Genomic DNA, 19,825 nt, shown 5'->3' on the forward strand with positions numbered 1-19,825 from the left:
CGCTTCCAAGTGCAGTTCAAAGTGTTGATTATGATCTTTAAAGCCATGAATGGCATAGGTTCAGGCTACTCAATGTTTCATCCCACTAGGACAAGCCTCTCCTACTTGTGACAGCAGACAGGATCTACTTCGGATCTCAGCAGTCAAAGAATTCCAACTATCAGGATCCAGAAGAAGAGCCTTTTCTCCTGCAGCACCTGCTCTTTGGAAACCCTACCCACTAAAATAAGATCCTCCCTACCCCTCCTATCCTTCTGCAAGAGCCTGAAGACATGGCTCTGCTCTGACTTAGGCTTCCCCAAACCATGAAACAGACTCCTCGTCTTGGTAAAACCCCTTTTATTTAGATTAAAGGGAATTCCTCTGCAATAAAGTCCCGACAAACAATCTTTAATGAACTTTCACAACTACAGACCTTTATCAGGCTTGGAGAGTTGCCAGTCTGATATCTTCCACATGCTGTAGCAACAATTACTTGGCAAGAAATCAGGAACAGATCCTCCCCCTCATGAATTGAACTAACCAAACAAATGAATTGTTTCCCGCAAAAGCCCTTTCATTCCTCTTTTATTTCCTATGGGAGGAGCCATTCATCGTCCACCTGTGGCTTTATTCCCAAGTCGCCCCTGATTCCTTAGCTGTTCTTTTCTTCTGGAAGCTCTGCACATGTGCACACTGGGTCAGGCTCCAGCAGTTCCTCTGCCTCATTGTTATCCAGCTCCGGAGGCAGCTGATAACTGCCAGACAGCCTTGGCCCCCTCTCTGCCTCTGATGCAGAGCCCTTGTCCAAGCCTTCCCCAACCTCCAGGCTGGCCCATGTTCCTCCTCAACCTCCTCACTGTCTGACTCTGCTGCCAGCTATGCTGGCCACCGGTGGGCCACAACAGGCTCTGTTGGTTGGCTTGGGGACCAGATGGAGAATTGCAGCTGGAGGTGTTGCTGACTTCCCACACCTCCCCCTCTTGATCTCTGCTCTCCACCAGTCCATCTTTTTTGTTATCATATTGCTATATCCTCATTGTGTTCTTTTTGATTGTTTATTTTATTGTTCCATTATTTTACTTCTGTTCACACTCTTATCATTTCTTCTTTTTTATTGTTGTAAGCTACCTAGAGTAGCCTTCATTGGGAGATAGGCAGCAAAAGAATTTAACAAATAAGTAATAAATAAATAAGATGAATTCTTTTCATCCTGGCATTGATTTTGCTGCCGAGTCTACAGAGAGGGGTGGCATACAAATCTAATAAATAATAATAATAATAATAATAATAATAATAATAATAATAATAATAATAAAGCAAATGGGAGATGTATTCTAACAACCAGACACAAATTCCCCATTTCTGGAAAACTCTCATGCTTTAGTGAAGTCTACAAATTCATCTACAAAATGTTTACTGATCTTTATATTAAATATTACTGACTAACGTGGCAGCTAGGCTTGAAGACTCCACATCAAGCTACCATCTTCATTGTTTATATAACCCTTTTCTACAACCATTTTTATTACAGTATTTTTGGAAAGAAAGAGACCAATACGTAATACAACATCTACTTATTTTTACCAGCTTTATTCAGCTTGGATTTACAGATCTACTGACTGAGATCAGAGATTTTTCTTGCACTGCATCACAACTAATAAAATGGATCTGTGAGTAGGAAGTTCGAAGGAAATGCTTAACAGCAATGCTTTGGCAGGATGTTAGCCATGCAGCAACCCACTTTATAGGAACCAGATGCTCTAAGAGTGGGAAGAAAGGAAGGAATTATGGAAATGTGGGATATGAGAAGGCAGGAGAGTCATTGGCAGCAGAAAATGACAGGAAGAAGACGTACCATTTCAAGGAAACCTAGAAGAGAGAAAGCGATGCAGGCGAGAGAAGTGCAGTTAAATGAAAAGGACCAAAGGAAAAAGAAAGAGGAGCAAAGAGGAAGAACAAATACCGGTATATTATTATCATATTGTTTACTCCATATTCCTGAATGAGAACAAATATCTGTCAAGTAATGCAGTGTTTCCCAACCTTGGCAACTTGAAGATATCTGGACTTCAACTCCCAGAATTCCCCAGCCAGCATTCTCTGGCTGGGGAATTCTGGGAGTTGAAGTCCAAATATCTTCAAGTTGCCACGATTGGGAAACACTGTGGTAGAGGACGGCACACTGGTAGTGATCGGCGCATTGCATGTGCAGCTTCAGTTCTCTTGCATGTGCGTGTGTACATCCCAGTGTATTTTTGCTTCGTGCACATGCACAGAAGCAAAATCTTGCGAATGGAAAGTCTCGCAAAATCTTCCGAATGGAAAGTCTCACGCGTGTGAGACTTTTGGCAACTTTTTTTTTGCTTCTGTGCATGTGCAGAAGCAAAAAACCCCCACCAAAATATCATGTGCCTAAGTGGCCCCTTGTGAGATTTCAGAGCGTTTTTGCTCCCTGCACATGCACCAGGAGCAAAACAGGCTGGGACACGCGCATACAAGAGAACTGAAGCTGCATGCACAGCGCAACTGTAGCAGCGGTAATGGGAATCCATCCTTGGGCACTTGGTACCGAAATGGTTTGCTATCACTGATATAGGGCTTCCTGCCTGAGCCTGGGGTTGGACTAGAACAGTGTTTGCCAACCTTGGCAACTTGAAGATATTTGGACTTCAACTTCCAGAATTCCCCAGCCAGCATTCTCTGGCTGGGGAATTCTGGGAGTTGAAGTCCAAATATCTTCAAGTTGCCAAGGTTGGCAAACACTGGACTAGAAGACCTCCAAGGCCCCTTCCAACTGTTACTCTGTTTGGGGATAAATACCTTTCTATTTCTATTTCTATTTCTGCTCACAGTCACTCATGCCCTCACCACCTTGGGGCTACCTCTGAAAAGTGTTTGGAAACTTCAGATCATGCAGAATGCATCTGCGAGAGCAATCATGGGCTTCCCTAGGTATGCCCATGTTACACCAACATTCCGCAGTCTGCATTGGTTGCCGGTCACAATTCAAAGTGTTGGTTATAAAGTCCTTCATGGCATCGGACCAGAGTATCTCTGGGACCGCCTTCTGCCGCACGAATCCCAGCGACCAGTTAGGTCTCACAGAGTTGGCTTTCTCTGGGTCCCGTCGACTAAACAATGTCGTCTGGCGGGACCCAGGGGAAGAGCCTTCTCTGTGGCGGCCCCAACCCTCTGGAACCAGCTCCCCCCAGAGATCAGAATTGCCCCCACCCTCCTCGCCATTCGTAAGCTCCTTAAAACCCATCTCTGTCATCAGGCATGGGGGAATTGAGATATTCCTTTCCCCCCAGGCCTATACAATTTATGAATGGTATGTTTGTGTGTATGTTTGGCTTTTAATAAGGGTATTTAGTTATTTTAAATATTAGATTTGTCATATGCTGTTTTATTATTGTTGTTAGCCGCCCTGAGTCTATGGAGAGGAGCGGCATACTAAATAAATAAATACATACATACATACATACATACATACATACATACATACATACATAGATTTTATATTCCATTTATACAATCAAACTTGGGTGACACAATAGATGCAACCCTTCAACTTTCACAGCCAAATAAGCATTTTCAAAACTAATGGTATTTGGCTATACACTAATGGTATTTGGCTATACCTGTACCTAAGAACGCCTTTACTTAAGAACTTTTCTAGATAAGAACCAGGTGTTCAAGATTTTTTTGCCTTTTCTTAAGAACCATTTTCTACTTAAGAACTCGAGCCTGGAAAAATTTCAAAGGACCAGCCAGTTTCCTGCCATTCCCCCTTTAATTCCGTCCATCTCGGGCTTTTCTGGGGGCCAGAGGAGCCTTTGGTGGCGCTTAAGGAGACTTTGGCAGTCCAGAGCAAACGAAGCATTTTCCTTTCTCTGGGTGCTTGGATAGGGAATAAACCTCTGCCAGCGCCCTTCGCTCTAGGCAGCCGAGGAGTCTCCACAGCGAAGGAAAGGCGCCAGCTACAAAGCGAGCAAGTGAGAGGAAAGGGAATCCCTTCAGCATGGGAAGGAAAAGGCAGCAGGTAACAGCAGGAGCAGCCAGTGTATGGGAGCCAGTGTATGGCAGCCAGTGTATGGGAGGCAGCCTCGCGCCAGGTGTATTGGAGAGGAGCATGCTCCTCCTCTCCGCCACAGTCCCTCTTTTTTTTAAGCCTTAAAGTTTGGGATTTTTTTATTCACCTCACCTCACCTTCTTCCTTCGTCAGCGACTGTCCTCCTCCTCTTCTTCCTCCTCCTCCTCCCACCCAAATTCTGAGCTTTTATTTCTTTCCTAATGGGTTTGCACACATTATTTGCTTTTACATTGATTCCTGTGGGAAAAAATGCTTCTACTTAAGAAGTTTCTACTTAAGAACCTGGTCATGGAACGAATTAAGTTCTTAAGTAGAGGTACCACTGTATAAGGTGGGTATACCTTTTCTGCAGCGCTAAATGTTGTAGGTCACAAGTGTTGCTTATAACCACAGCCACCAGCTACCGTATTTGAAAAGTTGTTATAAATAGAAGTTTTAAACACACATTGAATAGCAATGGCATAAACACTTTTCATAGCAACTTAAGGGAAAAAAAGGGAAAGAATCCTGCTGAATATTACCTGATTGTGATCTCAAATTGTTGAGATTGTAATCATGTTAGTGGAAGAGCCACTGAATCCATGCGGAGATTCAAATAAGACAGAGAAGTTGCTTGAAAGAAAGAGACAAAGAGAAGTTTGTGGGTTTTAAAAAAAATAAATAGGATGTAAAACAGAACACATCACAAATAAATGGATATATATGGTTCTGGACTTTCCATGTTAGATGCATCCTTCAACCTTAATCAAAGTTTTATGACACATTTACAAGAACATTTATGGTAGCACTCTAGATACGTTTGTTGAAAAATGCAGTTTTTGTCACCCAGTGAAGTGAGTGGAGTTTCTGTAGCAGTTCCAGCAAACTGTAGTCTATGACTGCCACTTGATGGCATGGAGAAGAATAGAATCCTGTTACCTGAAGTGCTAGTTTTGTGCTTCATCTTTTCCCCCCAAACCATACAAAATTACATATATCCATCTATTATTTTTTTTAAAGAAGTTGCCAAATTTCATTAATTCATGTGTTTTCCTTTTTTTATTCATGCAAAGTATTTGGGTTTAGACATCTTTGCCATGTAAAAAAATAAACAAAAGTAATACATAAAAAAAGTTTTGGATCACTATTTGTTCTTTCTCTTTTCCACTCTCCCCCCCCCCCCCCTCTCTCTCTCCGACAATGACAACCCTAACCAATTAAGGTTTGTGAAATAAAAAAAGTATTTTCATAATGAGATCCTTTCGGGCATCTTAGCCTTAAATGTTCCTTCTGAAGTCCCAGAGCAAAAAATTGCTGTTGATATTTTGGATCTGTCTATTGTCAATCAATCCTTTAAAATATCTGATGTGTTGGAAAAATAATTTGGATTTCCTTAAACCAGATTACTTTGAGATGAACTCCTATATTAATATTACTGGGGAATGATTTGAAAGATCTCAAATCTACAAGTTATGTCAATAAACAATTGAAAGATATTTGTTTAGATAGATATAGGAAGCTAGCCAGAAACTTGAACAAATAATAATAAATTGGTAGGCAAGGTTTTATAGCCTGCTATGTAATCTCAACATTATTTGGCAGGAGAGTTAACAGCATAGACCCAAGGCACAAATGTCATTCATTTGTGCCCAATTAAAACAAGCAGGCATATACATAGGGCAGTAGCAATCCAGGAAGATACTGGAATTATCATCATCATCATAATCATCATCATCATCGTCAATGTCACGTTATAGCTTATGAATACTAGATAATTGACAAAGTCAAGCAATTTCAAAAATATTGTCCACTGATTATAGAAAGACCTTCAATTGTACAGGTCAGTGATGGTGACCTTTTTTTTGCTCGGGTATCAAAAGTGCGCACGAAATGTGACCTAACCCCTGTGCATGCAGAGGCATCCCTGGAGCCCAGGGAAATAGCCTCCCCCACACACCCCTCCCCAAAGGCCCTTGTTAGGCCAGGAAACACTGTCTCAGACCCCTCTGTGCCGATGTGCACATGCGCGCTGGAGCTCAGCTAGCCCAATGGCTCATGTGTCAGCAGATATGGTTCCATGTGCCACCTGTGGCATGCGTGCCATAAGTTTGCCATCACAGGCATAGGTAGTCCTCGATTTACCACTACAATTGAGACCAACATTTCTGTTGTTAAGTGAAACATTTGTTAAGTGAGTTTTGCTAACCTTGCTTGCCACAGTTGTTAAGTGAATAGTCACAGTTGATCATTAGTAACCCGGCTGTTAAGTGAATCTGGCTTCCCCATTGACTTTGCTTGCCAGATGATTGCAAAAGAGGATCACGTGACCTTGGGACACAGCAATGGTCATAAGAATGAGTCAGCCGCCAAGCATCTGAATTGTGGTCACATGATCATGGGGATGCTGCAAAGGTCGTAACTGTGAAAAACAGCCATTAGTCACATTTTTCAGTCATTAAACAAACTGTTGTAAGTCAACAACTACTGTATTGATCCAGATCAAGTCATGGAATGTCTTTAGGAAAATGAGAATGCGAGAACCTCCCATTGTTCTTATATAATACCTGTATAAAACAAACAAATGGATCATTATGGGAAGATCATAAGTCTTTAAAAAAGTGTATAATGCCTATATTACAGAATTATATTCTGTATATAGAATATTACTGAAGTAAAATATTATGGAACAGTTTCTCTCTTTCATATGTTTGACATTCATTCTATGATTACACAATTTTATTTCAACATTATCAGTGTGGCCTTGAGAACTGAGAAGAGAAATACAAGTAAAAGATACCAATGTATTTTTAAATTATACACTGAAAAAATTAGAATCTATTGAAGTATAAAGATTCTGGATGGGCACAGCTGATAACTGAAATATGGTTTTATTGTGATGGAAAGACACAATTTCATACCCTAGATTGAAAACATGCCTTCAATGTATACTTATAAATTATTATTTTATCATTGTAGTGACAATTTTAGTCAACATTATTGTCTAGTCAAGATTTTACCTGGTTTAAGAACTGGGATGTTTCATGTACATCTATGACATTACCTATTAGTATGTCTTTTCTGTCTATTTCTGTTTGTATTTGCATTTTTTTTGCATTTAAAAAATATTTATACAGTACCTGCTATTTTTTTCTAAAACTTAAAACTTAACTGGTGGCTGTTCACTTATACCACCAGTTATCCACTGAACCAGGATCATAGAAAAACCCTAATCACAATACCACATATCTCCAGTTACTGTAATTTGGGCTGTATAATCTTATCATTAAAGGTAGCTTAATGAAGACCACCTGTCTTGAATTGATCATATGCATACGGTCATTTCATATCATATCCATATCCACATTGGATAAATATCTGTCTCAAGTAGCGTAGGGTTTCCTGCCTAAGGAGGGGGTTGGACTAGAAGACCTCGAAGGTCCCTTCCAACTCTGTTGTTGTTGTTGTTGTTGTTGTTGTTGTTGTTGTTATATGGATGGTATTGATCAATCCAAACCCACATAGTAAAAGCAATTGCCTCATACAATATATAATTATCATTTTAGAATATAATAATGTCATTTAGGCAAAGCATGAAATAAAGAATTGTATAAAGAATTACGTAAGGATTTTCATGAAGAATGTTGAACAGTCAAGAGGGGGGATTTCAACATAGAATAACAAAGTTGGAAGGGACATTGGAGGTCATCTAATTGACTCCCCTGCTCAATGAGAAAAGTATATACTGGGAATGTCAAACTGGAGGCCCACTGGCTGGATGTGTCACGTGCCCACCCCAGCTCTGCAAAAGAAGAAAACGTTGCGAGTGATGATGAATTTGACAGCCATGGTCTATACCATTTCAGACAAATGACTATCTAGTCTGTCCTTGAAAGCCTCCAGTGATGGGATACCCACAACTTCTGGAGACAAGGCACTCCACTGGTTGATTGTTCAACTTCTCACCATTAGGAAATTTCTCCTTAGTTCTAGGTTGCTTCTCTCCTTGATTAGTTTCCATTCATTGGTTCTTTTGTTGCTTCTGGTGCTTTAGAAAATAGTTTGCCTCCCTCATCTTTATAGCAGCCCCTCAAATACTGTAATGCTGCTATCATATCTGCCCTACTCCTTCTTTTCACTGGATTAGGCATACCCAATTCCTGCAACAGATCTTCATATGATTTAACCTACATCTCCTTAATCATCTTGGTTGCTCTTCTCTGCACTCTTTCCAGAGTCTCAACATTGTTTGTATATATTGTGGTGACCAAAATTGGATGCAGTATTCCAAGTGTGGCCATACTAAGATTTTGTAAATATATGATCCAGCAGATCTTCTGGAAGGGGTATTGGCAGTGATGATCACCGACTTCAAAATAAGAATTATAAGTTGGTAATCAAAGCCCTGCTTTTTTTTAATTGTCACATGCAGTGCATGCATGTAAAAAGGAACATTGCTTCTACTGTCTGGGCAGCACGGTGATTCAGCAGTTAAGCTGGAAAGCCCAGGTTCGAGACTCCAGTACTAGAGGTGGGTCCTACTTACCTTCCCTACTGATTCACATCACATTGGAAGTGCATGCATAGAGGGTTCTTTGCCAGCCACAGTCTAGAACTGGCAACCTGAGGACTGGCGACCTGAGGTTCAGGGTTGTGGCCAGCTGGGCATTGGTACCAGTTCGGTGAGTGGTAGCAAATTCCTGCCACAGGTATGGGCAAACCAGTCTAAACCAGCAGCAACCCACCACTGCCGAGCACCATGTGACAGGGTGAGCTCATGTCTTCAAACCAGCTCCTGACAAATTTGTAATTTGAAAGCATGCAAATGCAAGTAGTTAAATAGGTACCACTCAATGACCTTGAAACGGATAGGAGCATCTATAGTCAATGATTAGTGGATTAAAATCCGCATGGACTTCTTTATCTTTCTTTTCTTTTCTCTGGTAATAATCACCATTTCAAAGTCAAAGACTTTTGCTGCAGATTCCCCTAATTGTGTTTTGGTGGAACTTAAATGTCCCAAGGTAACAGCTGGAATCAAAACAAGCTTCTTGATCTATAGTGTACTGTCCTGGCAAGAACAGAAGCAGTGAGTCTGAACTATTGTATAAACATGGAACAGATGTCTACAACTTTCAAAGATGATAGCCAAGATCTCAGAACCAAAGATCCTTTGAAAAAGTAGGTAGAAAACTCTTAAGATTAAACTCTGGGATGGACAGAAATTTGGAATTTAATCTTGTGCTCTTTATTAGGTTTATGTTCTGTACATAATATATATGAATTATTTCTTTGATTACAATAAAGCAATTTATCAAAGCCTATGAATCCTCTCTTGTTACAATATCTAGGAATGGGTTTTTGGAAACTTATTTATTACCAGCTTGACAAAGTTAATTGAGATAATGGTCTACTCTTATGAATGTTATCACACACATTGTCCAAGAGAATAATTTAAAATAATTCAGCAGGATTAAAATTCCTAAATAATAAAGATTACAATACGGTGTTTCCTGAAAATATGACCCTGTCTTATATCTTTTTGAATACTGAAATAAGCACTTGGGGACTTCCGGTCTGGCTTGAGACCGCAGCGGAGTCTCCCGGGCAGGGCTCTGCCCCGAGACTCCTTTCACCCCTCCGAAGGTCGCAGATTGCGATCAGATCAGGTCCGGATGGCCCGATCCTAGAACAGGGGGCTCCCCTCTGTCCGAGGAGCCACCGCCGAAGCTCCAGAGACAGCGGTTTGCCCCGCAGCTTCGGAGAAGGGAGAACCGATCCTCTTCCATAAGAGGATACGGCCAGGGCGATCTCTCCAAACCCAGCGGGAAGCAAGGAAAAAGTTAAAAGAAAGTAACGATTTCTGCAGCCTCTCAGACCGAAAAAGAATACAAAAGACAAGAAAAATTCAAGGTAAAATTTTATTGTTTCATGTTTTCAAATAGAAGATTGGAATATAGAGAAAGTTACAAGTGAAAGTTTCCTTAACAAGGCGAAGGTGAAAGTTATTAAAAAACTCATATCCAACCGCGAAATAACAGCCAGATCTACTTTTTTCACTTTCGTTTTTCTTGCCTTGAACTTGAACTTTCGAACATCTAAAAATTTTGGAAAATTAACCACATAATGCAAATTTGATATGATACCATGAAAGACATAATCTGCAAAGTTGAATAAAATTGAATAAAATTTGGAATCTTCAAATCTTTTGTGAAACTGCATTCCGGGTTTTAATTTTTGACAGCGGAGGGATTAAGAACGTCTTTGCTTCACTTTCTTCTTTTTTCAAACAATAAAATGAAATAAATTAACTATTTGAATATAAATGAAAAGGAAATGAACTGATACATTAAACTAAGAAGACTTATTTCTTGGACTGTTTGTTCTTGGATTACTCTCTTTGGATTACTGTATTCCCTTTGGATTACTTGCTGTACTTTTGGATTTGTAGCAGAGAGACTGCCTGCTTTGTCTTGGACTGCGAAATAAAAACTGACTCCATTTTAATAATTTTAAATTCAACCTGACACTAATTGGAAAACCGTGACTGCATAAAATATAAAAACATTGAAATCTTTTTTCTTTTTGACATCGTTGGACTAACGTGACTTTCCATCTACAAGGATTTTTAGCTATATAAGAAGAATATAAGTAGATAATATTGGTATATAACACTGACATTTTACTCCTTAAATTTTACAACGTTAATTTCTAACTTCTTTTTCTTTTCCTTTTTCCCTTTGTTCTTTTAAAATAAAATTAACCTAGAATATATGCATTGCTAACTATCCTTGGTTTCCTGCTCTATTTTACTGAAATTAAAACCTCCTTTTTACAAAGACTGCTTCTTCTCTGTTTTCCTTTTTCTTTCTCCTTTCCTTCCTCTTTTTAGTCATATAATTAATTTTTCACTTCTCCTCTTTCTTTATTACTACTATCCTTCCTCTCTATATTGAATTACAGCTTTTTCCCCCCTTGTTAAATTGATTTTAAATTGATTTATTTGTTTGCCCTTTCTTTGGTCTAGTTAAATTAAGAAAACAAGATAACCTATTGTGAAATTTGTTAACAATTTTATTGATATCTTTGCTACATTATTAGTTAACACTTTATTGTGATATTTTAAAGAAAATTTGTTGAAAAATCAATTGAACAGGTTTGGAATTTATAGTGATTCTTTTCTTTTCGCTAAATATAAAATAATAAGAATTGTAAATTGGAAAATGTCGAGTACTTCAACCTATACTAAAACAATTAAAAAGCAAACAACAGCTGCAGCTTCATCACCCCAAAGTTCACCCCATCCTTCTCCGGCACACCAGACTGTATCTGTAACCATGTTTACTAAAGAGAAGGAGAAAGAGAAACCACAACAGCCTACACTTACAACAATACAAGAGACTTTGAATGCAATGAAGGATTTTATGCTTAAATCACAAGACGATGCAACTCAACAAAGAGAAGCCATAAAAGATGATGCAACTCAGCAAAGAGAAGCCATAAAAACAGAGATGGCTGAATTCAAAACAGAGATGGCTGAACTCAAAGCAGACACGGGAGAAATGAAAGCACAGATGAAGGAGATCCAACAAACTTTGAAAGAAAGCGAAGATCGTGTTAAAACAGTTGAAGAGAAGACTGATAAAATGGAAAAAAGAATGGACTATCTTGAGGACAGAGCTGATTCGAGATACAGAAGATATGATGAATCAATCACTCAGTTGGAAATGCAACGTGCTTCGTATGGGCTACGATTTCAAAATATAATGGTAGAAGAAAAAGATGAAGATTTAAAGATGACCATGGCGGAAACCATTGGAGGAATCCTCCAGGCAGATCCCATGGAAATAATGAAAGAAATCGATGAAGTTTTCAGAATTTCGAATAGCTACATACGTCGCCACAATCTTCCGAGAGAGATTCACATCAAGTTTACAGGAAGAACTTTAAGAGATGATATACTACACTGGGCAAGAACTGAAAAACTGCAACACAAAGGAACAGAAATAAAAATATTAAAACAAGTCCCAAGAAGTGTCAGAGAAAGCAGAAGAGACTACCATTTCCTAACCAGAGTTTTGATCAAAGAAAACATAACTTTTTGTTGGCTTATTCCACAAGGACTATCACTAACCTGGCACTCTAAAAGATACAAATTGGAAAATATGGACCAAGCAAGAGATTTTTTTGAAAATAGTGGAATATCCCAACTGGACCAACCAGTAAAGGAACGGACAGTACAACAGCAACCAGTAAAGGAATTGACAGTACAACAGGAGGAAGTCATGGGGGCAGCTGCTCAAGAAGTAGAGCAGGACCAAGGTGACAGAAGAAAGCAACCACAGCGCGAAACCAAAAAGCAAAACAAATGACAACACTGAAAGATCTAAAAATTTTCTCAGTAAATGTAAATGGACTGAATGAACCAAAGAAAAGAAAACAAATGTTCTCCAAGATTAAAAATCAAAAAGCTCAAATTGCAATATTACAAGAAGTACATATTAAAAAAAGCAATCGGAAATTATTATTAAATCCTAAAATTGAAAATATGTGTGCTGCATTAGCAGATCAAAAAAAAAGAGGAGTAGTGATGTATGTTGAGAATTCTATAAATTCCAAACAATTATTTATAGACGATGAAGGTAGAATTTTGATTGTCCAAGTTATTGATTCTAGACCTCTTGCTATTGTTTCTATTTATGCCCCGAATGTTGACCAAATGACTTTCTATAAAAAATTACATAAAAAAATAACAGAGTTAAACATTGAAAATATGTTAATAATTGGAGATTTTAATGCTATTACAAATAGACAGCTAGATCATTCGGGGGGGGGAATAGCAAAAAGAAAAAAAAGAATTTACTACCTACCACCTTTCAAAAAATGAAAGCAGAATTATTATTAAATGATATTTGGAGGGAAAGATACCCTCAAAAAAGACAATACACTTTTTATTCTAACCCCCATAAAATTTGGACAAGAATAGACATGGTATGGGCCCCAAAAACAACTGCAGAACAAATAAAAGAGGTAGAAATAGATGTTAATACATGGGCGGATCATAACCCTGTAGTAGTCTATATGAGAGCTAATAAAAAACATCTCAATTGGCAGAGGAACAGGAATATATTGAAAGGAAAAAAATATAAGGATTGGATTGAGAAAGAACTAAAAATATTTTTCGAAATTAATAAAAACTCAAGCACTACTCCACAAAATTTATGGGATACAACCAAAGCATACATAAGAAGATTAACGATATCCTATACAGCAAAACATAATAAGGAAAATAGAAAAAAATACGAGCAATTAATAAATGAATTAAAACAACTAGAATCTTTATCACAACAAAATGTAAAAAACAAAGAATTAAAAGGAAAAATAGAGGTAACCAAACATAAAATTAGATTGATGGAACAGAACCAAGTAGTGGAAAAAATAAAAAGAGCTAAACAATATTATTTCGAACATGCTAACAAACCAGGTAGATGGCTCGCATATAAACTTAGGAAGCAGAGGCAGTCAAAAGTAATTAAAAAACTAGAAGATAAAGATGGAATAATAAAATATGATATGGAAGGGAAAGCAGAGATTGTACAAAAATTTTTCAAAGAATTATATAAAAAAGAAAATATTAGTGAAGATGATGTTTTTAAATATTTAGAACATGCTGAGTTACCATAATTAATGGAAGAGCAACAGGCAAACATTGAAGAACCAATAACAATGGAAGAACTCCTCACAATAATTAAAAAACAGAAAAATAACAAAGCCACTGGACCAGATGCCATACCGGCAGAATGGTATAAAATAGAAAATGAGACAATAAGAAATAATGTTAGAAATTTTTAATGAATGTAGACTGAATGGTAAAATCCCTAAATCTTGGTCTGAATCTTTAATAACCTTAATTCATAAACCGGGCACAGCAATAGAAAAAATCAAAAATTATAGACCCATATCATTACTAAATGTAGATTATAAGATATTTACAGCAATACAGTAGAACCCCGACTTACGAGACTAATTGGTTCCGGAAGGAGGCTCGTAAGTCAGAACGCTCGTATGACGAAACATTGTTTCCCATAGGAAACAATGTAAAGTCAATTAATCCGTGCAACAACAAAAAAACCCGCTGCCGCCGAACGCGGAAGTTAGCGTTCAGAGACAGCTGCAAAGCGGTGCGCATGTTTTAAAACGTCAGAGCCGGCCTGGGGGGCTCGGGGGGAAGCCCCCAAGCCCCCCAGGCCGGCTCCGACGTTTTAAAACACGCGCGCTGCTTCGCAGCTCTCTGCTGAATCCGGAACGCTAACTTCCGCGTTCGGATTCAGCAGACAGCTGCGAAGCGGCGCGCGTGTTTTAAAACGTCAGAGCCGGCCTGGGGGGCTCGGGGGGAAGCCCCCGAGCCCCCCAGGCCAGCTCTGACGTTTTAAAACACGTGCGCTGCTTCGCAGCTCTCTGCTGAATCCGGAACGCTAACTTCCGCGTTCGGATTCAGCAGACAGCTGCGAAGCAGCGCGCGTGTTTTAAAACGTCAGAGCCGGCCTGGGGGGCTCGGGGGCATCCCCCCGAGCCCCCCAGCCCGGCTCTGACGTTTTAAAACACGCGCACCGCTTCGCAGCTGTCTTCTGAAACCGAACGCGGAAGTTAGCGTTCCGGCTTCAGAAGACAGCTGCGAAGTGGCGCGCGTGTTTTAAAACGTCAGAGCCGGTCTGGGGGGCTCGGGGGGAAGCCCCCGAGCCCCCCAGGCCGGCTCTGACATTTTAAAACACGCGCGCCGCTTCGCAGCTGTCTGCTGAATCCGAACGCGGAAGTTAGCGTTCCGGATTCAGCAGAGAGCTGCGAAGCGGCGCGCGTGTTTTAAAAGGTTGCAGCCGGCCTGGGGGGCTTGCCAGCACCCCCCCAGCCCCCCAGGCCGGCTGCAACCTTTTAAAACACACGGGATACGAGCGCCAAGGAGCTGTCTCCTGAAGCCGAAAGCGGAAGTTAGTGTTCGGCTTCAGGAGACAGCTCCTTGGCGCTCGTATCCCGAATGTGAGCTCGGGAGGCGAACAAAAATGTCGCTCCCCTCCCAGCTCTTATCTCGAGTAGCTCGTAAGTAGAGCTGCTCGTATGTCGAGGTTCCACTGTATATGCAAACAGACTAAAAAGGGTTATAAATGGTATAATACATCAAGACCAGAATAGTTTTTTACCAGGTAGACAAATTAAAAATAATCTCAGAATGGTTATTAACACATTAGAATATTATGAGCAACATCCTGGGAAAACATTATCATTAATGTTTCTAGATGTTCAAAAAGCCTTTGATAACGTCAATTGGCTTTTTATAAAAATGCAATTGAATAAAATGAGATTTGGTCCTAAATTTTCAAATTTAATAGATGCTATTTATTCAAAACAAATTACAAAAATTATATTAAATAACAAACAATTGGACGCTTTTGAAATAAATAAAGGAGTTCGCCAAGGATGTCCAATATCACCTTTATTATTTATTATGTCCTTAGAAACCCTATTAATCAAAATAAGAGCAGACTCAAATATAAAAGGTTTGACTGTTGGAAAGGAGACATACAAAGTCCAAGCCTTTGCAGACGATCTGACTTTCATAATTGAAGATCCGATAACGATAGTCCCAATATTAATTCAGACAATAGAACAATTTGGAAAGGTAGCAGGTCTAAAAATAAATAAAAGTAAAACTCAATTCATAACCAAAAATATGAGCAAAATACAAGAAAGCAAATTGGAACATATCTCTGGAATACAAGTAGTCAAAAAGGTTAAATATTTGGGAATTTGGCTAACAGCAAAAACAATAACATTAAAAAATGATAATTATACAAAATTAATGGTGGAAATTAAAAAAGACTTAGAAATTTGGAATAATTTAAAAATATCCTTTTTGGGAAGAGTGGCCACAATCAAGATGAATATTTTGCCCAAAATTTTATTTTTGTTTCAGGTGATCCCAGTAAATCCAGGGGGAAACTTTTTTAAAGAATTAACAAATATAGTTAAAAAAAATTTATGGCAAGGGAAAAAAGCAAGAATAAAGATAAATATGTTAGAGGATATTAAAGAAAGGGGAGGATTTGCACTTCCCAATTGGAAATTATATTATCAGGCAGCCGCCTTAACGTGGATTAAAGATTGGATAAACTTAGAAGATAAAAGAACACTAAATTTTAGAAAGAACACTCATATTTTAAAAGACACACTTTAAGAAAATATTTATTAGAAGTTTGGAAAGATATAAGAAAAAATCACTTTTTAACTATCCCTGAATGGGTCGTCCCTTTAGAAGCAATAATACACCCTAAGTCCATGAAAGACATGAAAATAATAAGATATGAGGATTTATTAGATGATCAAATGAAATTAAAACCCAGGATTAAATTACAAGAGGAAGGGAAAATAATTGATTGGTGGCATTACGCACAGATTCGATCTAGATATCAGAAAGATAGCAAGCTCTATATTTTTAACAAGAATAGAAATTTATTAAGTAATTTAATTACTACTAATCAAACTAAAACAATAGGGAAAACTTACAAATATTTGATTGCACATAAAAATATAGAGTTGACCTTAAAAGATAATATCATAAGCTGGTGCAGAAATATTGGAAAAGAAATAGACATAGATACATGGGAGAAAGTTTGGACTTATAATTGGAAAATAACAAAATCAGTGTCCCTAAAAGAAAATCAAATTAAAATGTTTTATAGATGGCACCTCCCACCAAATAGGATAGCTAAAATGTTCCCGAAAACTTCCCCGATGTGTTGGAAATGTAAAAAAGAGATAGGATCTTACTACCACCAATGGTGGACATGTAGTAAAGCTAAAATGTATTGGAAGATGATAGAGAAAACAATAAAAGAAATAGTAAAGCAAGACGTAGAAATTACCCCGGAATTCTATCTATTAGGAATTACAAATCAGAGTTATAAGAAAGAAATTTTATATTTAATTATACATATTTTAACTGCGGCTAGGATTATATATGCGCAAAATTGGAAAGGGGAAAATATCCCCAAAGAAGAAGTCATTACAAAAATATTAGACTGCGCCGAGATGGATATGATGACAAGACGCTTAAATGATCAAGAAGATACGAAATTTTATTAAACGTGGAACAAAGTTTATATATGGATAAATAAGAAAAAACAATAGACTATTAAGATACAAATGTGTAATTGTTTTGGTAAGGATAAGATTTTTTCTGGTTATAGTAGTGTTAGATAAACAAAGTTTGGTTTTAGAAATATAGTAGAATTAGGTTATCTATTAAGAATTATCATGAGAAGAATTCTCTTAAATGAAAAGTTTAACAAATTATTCTTTCTAATGTCCAATTATATACTCAATTATGTATTCTTTTTTCTGTATTGAAATTTATACTTTCGGATCAGCGGGGAATATACATCCCCACCTTTTTTATGTTAAATGTATGTATGTCTGTTTGTCTATTTTATGAAAATTTAATAAAAAGATATTTTAAAAAAATGAAATAAGCACTTGGCCTTATTGCCATGCACTCAAAAGCCTGATTGGGCTTATCAGGGGATGTCTTATTTTGGGGAAAACAGGGTGCAAACAGCTGCAAAAAGTTGCCCAAAGGAAAGCAATAGAATATGCAAGAATAAAAATACATTAAAACCAATAGTAAACAATACTATTTACTGCTTCTTCAAACCCATTGTATCCTTCCCCCACTTAATCAGCTCCAGACAGGGACAACAGGGATGGAAATTATCAGTGCCATTTTTTGCCTAGTGCACTGACTTCCTTGGCTTGGAAAAATATTATTTAAAAATAAATCAGTCATGAAGCACCAGAATGCTTAAAATAACTGAAACAGAACATTCCATTTTGCCCCCAAGTTACTGCAAAAGTCTGGAACATGGGATGCTTTGTTCTGAACTAAAAAAATATGAAATCTGTAAATTTACATCCAAAACTTGTTCATGCTTCTTTGGGTTTGAAATGACTAACATCTTATCTCTCTATCTGGACAGATTTCAGTTAATCTGGAATGTTCTTTGCCATCCTAACTTGATATGAGCAGAATGAGAGCAAGCCTTACAGCTATCCAGCATCACATAACAGGCATTTTAAACAAGTTTTCACTAAGTGCTTTTTACTATATTTTTGGTGTGAACCTTTTTCTTATAGGTTTTCTTCTTTTTCTTCTTTTCTGATTTCAAAATAAAAAAGGTTTTATTTCATATTCATGTCAATGGTTTTATTATATGCATTAGAAAGATTTCAAGAAGATAAAAGGACTTTATTTTGAATATTGTAAAATGAAATAGAACTATAGTATGTACAAATGTAGACATTATTGCTAAAATGTATAAACTTTTAATGTATGATAAAATGGACTGAAATTTTGATTGTAATATCTAATGTATAGAGATACTTTAAACTTCAAAGCCAGCATCAGTCAGAGCATGAAACAACTGAAAGAAGCCATACAAGATCTGAAAATGTATCATTAGCTACACCATGGATTGGACACAATTACTTGAATTTCATCATTATACAGTGGTCCCCCGATTATCGCGAGGGTTCCGTTCCAAGACCCCTCGCGATAATCGTAACCTCGCGATGTAGCGGCACAGAAGTAAAAACACCATCTGCGCATGCGCGTCCTGTTTTCCATGGCCGCGCATGCGCAGATGGTGGGGCGACGGCAGTTCGGAGGCTGGCAATGGTTATTTTTCATGCCGGCCACACACCCCCCCAGCGCCTCCGGGCTCCTCGCCGCTACCCCCGCCCGCCCGATTCGCCCCTCTCACCGGCTTTCTTGGGGCACGAGTCCTTCTGTCACTTCTGATTTTCAAGTCCAATTTGAACCTGGTTTTTTTGCCCTCTCAAGTTGCTAGCTCTCAGTGAGAACACTTTCCACACTTCTGATTTTCAAGTCCAATTTGAACCTGGTTTCTTTGCCCTCTCAAGTTGCTAGCTCTCAGTGAGAATACTTTCCACACTTCTGATTTTCAAGTCCAATTTGAACCTGGTTTCTTTGCCCTCTCAAGTTGCTAGCTCTCAGTGAGAACACTTTCCACACTTCTGATTTTCAAGTCCAATTTGAACCTGGTTTTTTTGCCCTCTCAAGTTGCTAGCTCTCAGTGAGAACACTTTCCACACTTCTGATTTTTAAGTCCAATTTGAACCTGGTTTCTTTGCCCTCTCAAGTTGCTAGCTCTCAGTGAGAACACTTTCCACACTTCTGATTTTCAAGTCCAATTTGAACCTGGTTTCTTTGCCCTCTCAAGTTGCTAGCTCTCAGTGAGAATACTTCTGTCACTTCTGATTTTCAAGTCCAATTTGCACCTGGTTTTTTTGCCCTCTCAAGTTGCTAGCTCTCAGTGAGAACACTTTCCACACTTCTGATTTTCAAGTCCAATTTGAACCTGGTTTCTTTGCCCTCTCAAGTTGCTAGCTCTCAGTGAGAATACTTCTGTCACTTCTGATTTTCAAGTCCAATTTGCACCTGGTTTTTTTGCCCTCTCAAGTTGCTAGCTCTCAGTGAGAACACTTTCCACACTTCTGATTTTCAAGTCCAATTTGAACCTGGTTTTTTTGCCCTCTCAAGTTGCTAGCTCTCAGTGAGAACACTTTCCACACTTCTGATTTTCAAGTCCAATTTGAACCTGGTTTTTTTGCCCTCATGTCCTCCTTCCATCCCTCCCTCCTTCCATCCCTCCCTCCCTCCTTCCTTCCTTTCGTAAAAAGCACTTAAACAATGACAGAATAAAA

Source organism: Erythrolamprus reginae, chromosome 5 (genome assembly GCF_031021105.1).
Source record: "Erythrolamprus reginae isolate rEryReg1 chromosome 5, rEryReg1.hap1, whole genome shotgun sequence".
Classification (NCBI taxonomy): Eukaryota; Metazoa; Chordata; class Lepidosauria; order Squamata; family Dipsadidae; genus Erythrolamprus; species Erythrolamprus reginae.